The sequence below is a fragment of the Cajanus cajan genome, chromosome 1, assembly GCF_000230855.2.
Source record: "Cajanus cajan strain Asha chromosome 1, NIPB_CcT2T_4, whole genome shotgun sequence".
Taxonomy (NCBI): domain Eukaryota; kingdom Viridiplantae; phylum Streptophyta; class Magnoliopsida; order Fabales; family Fabaceae; genus Cajanus; species Cajanus cajan.
This window is the reverse complement of record NC_138517.1, coordinates 61,377,873-61,384,777: the sequence shown is the minus strand read 5'-3', so window position 1 is coordinate 61,384,777 and position 6,905 is coordinate 61,377,873.

The window sequence follows — 6,905 nt, the reverse complement described above, 5'->3', positions numbered from 1 at the left end:
TACATGGCAAGCCCTTGGAAGCTAAGGGTAGCTAGAGGGACCTTTCTCTCTTCACTTACCCTGTGGCAAGCAAAGAGTTGCTCAACCTTCATTTCCCAATCTAAATATAACTCCACATCATCTTTGCCAAAGAATTGTGGGAGGTCAACTTTGACTTCCCTTGGCCTAGTAGTTCTCCTAGGAGTATGTTGGTAGTGATCCCCTTGATTCATGCTTTCATTAGGGGATGTGTATTGGGAATGTGAGCTCCTACTCTTTTTTCTATGTTTTCTCATATCTTTTTTCAATTTTTCTTCTTCTTGCCTTAAAATTCTCATTTCTTCCTCTAAATAAGCAAGTTGTCCTTCTCTTTCAATCTTTTCCTTCTCTCTTTGAATGGACTCTTGCTTTTTCCATAGTTTAAGTGATTTGAGCTCTTTAGTGATATATGAAAGACTTTTTGGAGAGCCATCACTTTCACTACGGGAGGAATCTTAAGACATTTTAATTCAAGAAATATTTTCACACAAAAATAGTTTTTATGAAATTAATATTTTTTTTTTTGAAGTGCTTTAGACTTGGCACTTGGAGGTCTAAGAGTACAAATTGAACTTTGGAGGGAGGTGAGCTACTAAAGAGCCACTTAATAACCAAGCCTCTTCAAGTAAAAATCTCTAAACCCCCTTGTACTTTTGTCTTGCACAAAACAATTTTCACAAAGAACTTTTCTTAAAGAAAAATAACAAACAAGTGCCTAAGTGTACAATTTATATGATGCTTGAAACATAAAGAGTAAGAAAACATAAATTGCTTGAAAACTTAAATGACTGAAAACATAAATTGCTTAAAACATAAATTGCTTGAAAACTTAAAAACAAGAAAACATAAACTAGGCGTGTTAAGCAATTTAAACCTAGGTGAGAGCTTGAAAGGCACCAAAGACCTTCAAGGACCACTCTCACAAGTACTAAACGAGATTTACTATGAGAACTCTTAAGGAGAGATGGAGATACACCAAAGGCACTCCAAGACACTCCTTAATAAAGGCCTTGAACAAAAATTTAGAAAACAAAAATTACAAGAAAATTTAAATTTAAATTTTCTTCAAATGAAATGCAAATTCACACTCCAAATGAAATGTAAATTCACATTCAAATGAAATTAGTGGCTGCACTTAATTTCAAGGAAAACAAATTAGCCACTAATTAGAAACAAATTTTAGTAACGGATTTTGTAAGGAAAAACAAGTTGTAGAAACCAAAAATTCCGTCACTAAAATTAGTCACTAATTTTTCAAAAAAAATTTCACAATTAACTTTGTTCCTTCTTGCTCCAATTCGGCCACCAAGTTGCAGCCTCACAAGGTGTTTTCACTCCTCTTTAGAAGCAACTTTGACTTTAGTCACTTCTAGGTGTTTTCAAGAGCCTAGCCACCAAGAGAGAACAAACTCCCTAAGCAACCACCAAAGCCTTCAAGTGGATGTCCTTTGCCTTGGCCTCCTACACCTTTTAAGAAGCACTCAACCACCTTCAAGACTGGAATATTAGTTTAAAACTGAAAAGGAACAATTTAGAATAGCTACACCAATTGGTAGAAGAAAAATGAGACAAGACTAGAAAGAATTCCACAAAAATTGACAAGCAAAAATTAAGGCAATTTTAGGAAGCTAGCACACAAAGAATAACCTAGGAATGGCACTAGAATGGATTACAAAACAAAAGCTAATATTAAAAACAAAAATAAGACTCAAATAATGTGGTTGGTCACAAAATTTATAGGCAAAAAGATTACCAAAATCGAGAGCAACACATTTCAACTTTTCACTCCTTTTTGGCTTTTTCTTTTGCTTTTTCTTTCTTTTCTTTTTGGTAAAATATTTTTCACTTCATTTTCTTTTAATGTTCAGGAGTTTAATTGCCTTTTGAACACTTAGAAGTCTCGGTTTTAGGTTAGAAAAACTGCAGCAAAAAGTTTACACAAAACAAGAGGTGTTCACATGCATTTTGTAACTAGTGCTTCACTATTTTGTATTGTTTTTAGGTCAAATTTTTAAGCACTCATTCTTTTGTTTTTCTCATGCATTTAAGACACTCACACCTCTGTTTTTTCTCTGTTTTAAGGCTCAAAAGATTGCAAAAGATTTCAGCCACACAACAAGACATAAAGAAACCTAATAGGAGAAGTGTTTAACAATTTTTTTTGACAAAACTTTTAACAAGACATAATAGAAACCTAACTCTAGGAAATTTGCTAGAACTAATAGCAAATTAGGAACTCAATCATGTAAAGCAAAAGCACATATAGTAAGGTACAGATTTAATAAGCAAAGACACAAACATTTCGAACACAACAACACAAAACAAAAATTAGGTCAAACAAGCTAGTCTAGGAAGTTTCAACATACAAAGGGCTACACATGACTTTCTAGGACAAAACAAGAGATTCAAAAACAAAATCTATGCTCAATGAATGTTGTCCAATCACGGACACATGTGAATGAATGGAGAAGACTCAAGCAAAAATCAAAAGCACAAGCACAAGAGTACCTAAAGCACAAAACCGAAATTGATTCACAAGAATAAGAACAAGCAAACATGAATCAATTACTTCATATTAGACATATAGGATCCATCAAAAATTTTAGAAGACATAGATTCATTCAGCAAACACAAGTTTAGACAAAAATAAGGAAGGAACAACACGGATTCAAGTAGAAAAAGTTAGGAAACAAAACCTCAAGAGCACTAGGCTCTAGATACCAAAAATGATGAAACTAGTGAAGGAGATTGATGTTCCTTCAAAACTTCCATGCTTGGACCGTGATGCTTCTTGAGGTTGATCTTAGATGAAGCTTGAAACTCCACGAAAATTAGCTTCCATGGAGGAGAAGCCTTGAATGGAGGTTCGGTTACTTCAAGCTTGTTGTAGAAGCTTGAGGAACCAAAGCAAAGTTTGAAGAAACTTTGAAAGTAACCTTAGAGTGTAGGTTCTCTTTCGGTTTTGGAGACTCTTGAGTGAGAGAGAAAATCTGATTTCTATTCTCAATTTTTTCAAAAGTGAGTACATGAGAGGTATTTACAAATGTATAGGGAGAGGTAGCTTCTAGGAGAAGCTAACCTTAACCATGGTTCACTAGGAACCATGGTAAGGTTTAGCTAACCTTCCACGGTTTAGCTAGCTTGTAGGAGAAGCTAACCTTAACCATGGTTCACTTAAGAACCATGGTAAGGTAAGCTTAACCTATCAAGGTTTATAAGCTTGCAAGGCAAGCTTCAAAACCAAGAGGTGTAGTTCAAAAATTCGCCCAAGGAGGAGAAAATGAGCTAGGCGGCCTTTGGGTCAATTTACTCCATGATTTAATTTGAAAATTCTTGATTTGGTTTAGTTAGGTTCTTCATATGATGATGAGACCTAGCTAAATCAAATCTATGAAAAATTAGGAGCAAAATGAGTCCAATATGCAAAATTTTGCCTAGGCCCAACTCAGGCCCAATTTCTAAACACACACCCTAGCTTTGCTAAATGTCACCCCTTTTTTCCTACTAAAAAAATACAAAATGAATGTATCAACTAGAGAGGTTAAATGGAGTTAAACTCTCCAAGTAACCCACCCTAAAATCAATATACAATCACTAATTAAAAGCAATTAAAGTGCCTCACAAATACAAAGGCAAAATTAGACCTATACAAAGGATCTATGTACAAAATATATGAAAAAGGTCTTTAAGATCATCCCATTCCTCTTGGTTCTTTTAGTATATCACCTCTTGGATTCCTTGGCCTTGGCCATAGTCTATCAACTACTATAGAAGATATCACTTGGAGGTTGGGTATGATGCCCTTCCTCCTCATGAACACTTGAATGTATCATATGCCCCTTGCCTTTTGAGGATTTAGGAGAAGTGAATCTTGGTTTTGAACCACTAGCCTCTCCTCCCACAACTAACCTAGCAAGCAACCTTTTTATCTCTTCATTATTTTTTTCATTTTCTCTTTCTCTTCTTCTTAACTCTTCCTCTCTTTTTATATTTTCTTCTTCTTTTTTTCTTAGGTACTCTTTTAGTTGCCTAAGTTCATCCCTAACACTAGACCTAGAACTACATGAATTATGACCATGGACACTAGAATGATCACTCATCTTTGATCCAAAAAGGTTTTCACAAAGTTGTTTTCAAAATGGTTTGAAAAGGTTTTCACAAAGAGTGAGTGATAAAAGGTTTTCACAAAAAAAAAGGTTTTCAAGGTGCAAGATAGGTAGGAAAAGGCCTAAGTGTACAAAGTGAACTATCAAAGGGAGGTGGACTACTAGGAATCACTTAATAACCAAGCCTTATCAAGTAATAATACCTTTTCCACTTTTCTCACAAAACAATTTGGCACACCAATAAAGTGTGTGTGTGTACATTCCCCCTAGTAGGCAAAAGCAAGCCTTCTAAACGGAAATTGAGACAAAAAATAAAGTCCTAAGCAATTATACTACCAAAAGCTTTAAAACATGCAAAAGAAAGCAACTTAAAACATTTACTAGTCGAATTCCTAGGTGAAGGTTTTCAAATCACCTTCAAACTACACAAAATTACCAACAAATTGAAGAAGTTTAAAATGGCCAATTACAAACCAAAAAATGAATGAAACCAAGGCCAAAACAAAAGAGGCCGAAAATTTAACAAGAAAGAAATAAGTAAAAAGAAGGCCTTCAAGTCTTCAATTCTCCACCCCTTCACAATGAGCACCCAATGTTAGCCTTTCAAAGGTGTTTGCACTCTTTGATTTGGTGTGATCGTCCAAAGTTCCTTGAACTCTAATCGGACAACCCCTCCACTCAATCCACCAAGAAAATGTGTGGTGTTTTAGAAGTTTTCCTCATCTAGGTCAAGAAGAAAACACAACCCAAGAGTACAAGAGGCCAAGAAAGAAAAACTAAAAAGACACAATTAAGAAAAGGCTAAACTCAAATGGAATTTATGAGACAAACTTAAGAGTAGAAAGAAGACTCAAAAATTGAAATTAAGGCACATTAATAAAAGGCAAGCACACAAAAGAGTAAATTCCTAGAATGGCACTAGAATAGAATGGAAAGTGTTTGATAAAATGTTGCACTTAACATGTTTAAATTTTGAAGTTCCATTAAGCCATTAAAACAAGGTCCAAGGTCCAAAAGTTCAAAGAATGACTCCAAGTGCTAAGGTAGGAAAATTAGTCCCAAAAGTCCACAAGTCTAGCAAAGGTTCCCTTTTGTTTGTTTGAACTTTTTTTTTTAAACTTGTTTTTGGCACAGTTTTTGATGTCAAGGTCCAGCCATTTTTTTTTTTGAATTAATGTTCCTCTCTTGCTTGGGTTTTACACTTGTGTTTGTTGATTTTGATTAGCAAAAATTTGGAGTATCCTTTTAGCAACTAGTGATGGCTTAATGAGCTAATAATTTGAGTTTCATTAATCTTTATGTGCAACAAAGTCCAGCAGTAAAATAAGCACATATAAACACTTTTCAACCTCAAATTATCAAGCAAAACATGTCATATTGAGTGAAAATAGTAAAGGAAAGCAAGATGGCCGAATTTAGCAATATGTGCAAGGATATAAGTTCACACATGAATGGTTAATTATCAAGGAACATGCTAGGACTAATTAGCATGCATGATTGACTCTCTAAAGCACTCTAAACCCCACTGCCATTTTAACAAACACAAGGCATGCATATCATATTTTGATCATGAAAGTGTTTAGGCATGTGTAGTTGAGATTTTCTTTCAAGAAAAATTAGGGAGAATCATACTCTTATGACAAAACTTAATAGATTAAAAAAAAGAAAATCATATGATCATCATTTTCTTAGCATGCACCAAAATTTTCCAGCCACCCACACTTAAACCAAAAATGGGCGAATCCTACACAAGGAATCCTAGGCACAAGGATGATTCATAAGAAAATTTAGAGAATGAATCAAATATCAACACAAGACATATAGACCAAGAAAATGCGTATATCAAGCACAAATTTTAAGATAAACAAGAAGACACATTAGACATGACTGAATTTATGAGAGACCAAAAACGTTCTAGATTGGCTATATCTAGGTGCATGATAAGACCATGCAACCTTTGCCCTCCACTTGGGCCTAAGCCTTTCTAACACCAAAATAGGTCCAAGAACACCAAAAAAATGCGTCACCTCCTAATTTAAAACCCTAGCCCAAAATTAAAACCCTAATCATCTAGAGCACCCCATAATACAAGGGTAAAATGGGAAATACAAAAGAAAATAATTCCTATGACTAAGATACCCCCAAAATACAAGGTAAAATTGGAAATACAAGTAAAATAAATTCTATGACTAAAATACCCCAAAGTACAAAGGGTAAAATTAGAATAAAGCAATAAAATTCTATACTACTCAAATTGGGCCTAGGAAATGGATCCATACATGGTATCTCTCCATTCTCCTAGCCATGAACCATGTGATGGGTCTCACATTAAGTACCAAGGATGGTCCTCCATCATCTTCTATAAGACAATGTGAATCAGACAAAGTATATAGTTTATCTCATATACATTAAATATTCATCATTTAATGAGACTAACATCAAAACTCATTTGAATGTTTTATTCCTTAACAGATCAAACTAGAAAGCCATCTTAGAAATCACAAATTTGTTAAAGATAACAAGATCATGTTTTCCATTAGAACCAAGGGCGAAAATCCCTAAAATCATGGAGAAAAGCAGATAAAGGTGCTATTGTTACTACTCTAACTAACATTGCTTCTACAAATTTCGTTTGGTATGGAAAGATGATAAGGGCTTCCTTAATCAGATAAGAGGTACCATTTGGTAAAATGCATTTAATGCTTGTATTGAATGAGTTAACGACTACCTTCTATCACAAGAAAATATGTTGAAGACAAACAAGCAAACTTGTGAGTTGGA